The 1,655-nt window shown below is 32.3% G+C and overlaps 1 protein-coding gene across 1 annotated transcript in view; it reads right to left on the bottom strand.

Moving 5' to 3' along the window:
• Positions 1-1,224, bottom strand: part of LOC103603793 (isoprenoid synthase domain-containing protein-like) — a gene marked incomplete at its 3' end in the record, with an annotated part of 87,411 nt that extends 86,187 nt beyond the window's left edge. Inside the window, exon 1 of the mRNA XM_008588371.1 lies at positions 1,123-1,224. The remainder of the gene's footprint in view (positions 1-1,122) is intronic.
• Between the last annotated feature and the right edge of the window lie 431 nt (positions 1,225-1,655).

Genomic DNA, 1,655 nt, shown 5'->3' with positions numbered 1-1,655 from the left:
AAAAGATTTAGATTTTGTTTCCAAACATGGAAACAGTTTGTTTTTAGATTGTGAGAAAAAATTTAAAGATCTTTCATAGATTCAGTGAAAAATAAATAATAATTATAGCACTTAAACAGAACCATCAAAATAGCCAAGCAATATAATTCAGCTGAATAATACTCATTGTGAGCCTATCATGTTTCCAAGCTCCATATTAAGTACCAGCTATACAAAGGTAAATGGCACATGTACAAGGGTACTTCCAAAAGTTCATGGAAAGATTCATATCTTTTAATTATATTTTTCCATGAACTTTTGGAAGTACTCTTGCATTGTGTGCTGAAGGAATTAAAGTCTAGAAGGGGAGCCTGATTTTAACAAATAATTTAAAATAGAATGTAATAGATTTAGCACTAGAAGAACGTTTAGAGTTAGCCCAGTGGATAAAATACTCAATTCTGTGTGAGGGCATCAGAGGAAATTATCTCTGATCTCTATCTTAAAGATTGAATGAAATTAGAGGAGGGGGATAGCTTTAAAGCAAAAGGTGGCATGAAAACTTAAAAGGTTTGAGCAATTTCGTAGATCTGTTTTTTTAGGAAGAGCACATACATGTAGGGCGGACTACAGGAAAGCAACAAATATGAATATGGCATTTAGCACACTTTTTTTTTTTTGTCAAGGCTGTTTTATTGAACTTGTAGTTACAAAATCCTAAGGGTTGTGAAATTAATGAACAAGAAAATATAACCAAAATATAGAGTCCCAATTTGACTAGAACAGTCCAGTTTACATCTTCTATTTTGATATACTACATGACATATTTCCTAGGTAATTTCATTTTTTAATACATTATCAATAGTAGTTACATTCAAATACTCATAAGTTGATATGAATTTTGGTAAANAAAAAGGTAAATAAAATAATATTGTAGGCTAAAATGGAACTTATTTGAATAAATTATCTCCAAGTGAATTTTCTTGAAGCCTGGCACTAGAAACGATATCACATCTTGATGGATCGGTAAACACAGTGAAAGTCCTTGAACTCCTTTCATGTGTTCTATCATTTGTAAATGTAAGTGCACACACTCACACAGAAGCACAAAGAAGAGCCAGAGCAAAATACCCCCTCTCTTACCTTCCAGAGGTCAGGTGATCCTTCTACAAGTTTGGCTTTAATGTGACAGTATTTTAGAGCCAATTGCAAACACTCAGTTCCAAATTCCAAGTCATAGTCACTACACTGATGTAGAAAGGAAAAAAAAAAAAGACAGAGTTAACAAGCTAAAATACAATTTTAAATATAAATAAGCCTTTTATTTCACAATCAATTGCAAATAGAAAAAGAAAAGCCTAGAGAACTCACAAAACATTTAATCAGCTACTGATTTATAGAATAATCCTCCCTGTGCTCTAGCGGGGAAAAAAATAGTAGATAGGAATATTGCCATTGTCAGAAGAGTTTTGAGCTTCCTCGGTAGTTTCAGTTGTCAGATAAATATAATACTTTATTTCCTTTGCTTATAAGCTACGTTTCCAAATGTGTTTATAAAATGCCTAAAGGTAGGGGCTGATTACAACTATATCAGAACTCTTAACAAATACACATACACACAAACCAAATCCCATCTTATATTTACATCGAGACATTTGCAGGTCACAGTTCTCATT

This window comes from Galeopterus variegatus, unplaced genomic scaffold (genome assembly GCF_000696425.1).
Source record: "Galeopterus variegatus unplaced genomic scaffold, G_variegatus-3.0.2 Scaffold4793, whole genome shotgun sequence".
NCBI classification, from domain to species: domain Eukaryota; kingdom Metazoa; phylum Chordata; class Mammalia; order Dermoptera; family Cynocephalidae; genus Galeopterus; species Galeopterus variegatus.
The sequence above is the reverse complement of the archived record's forward strand: the minus strand, read 5'-3'. Positions and strand labels throughout refer to the sequence as shown.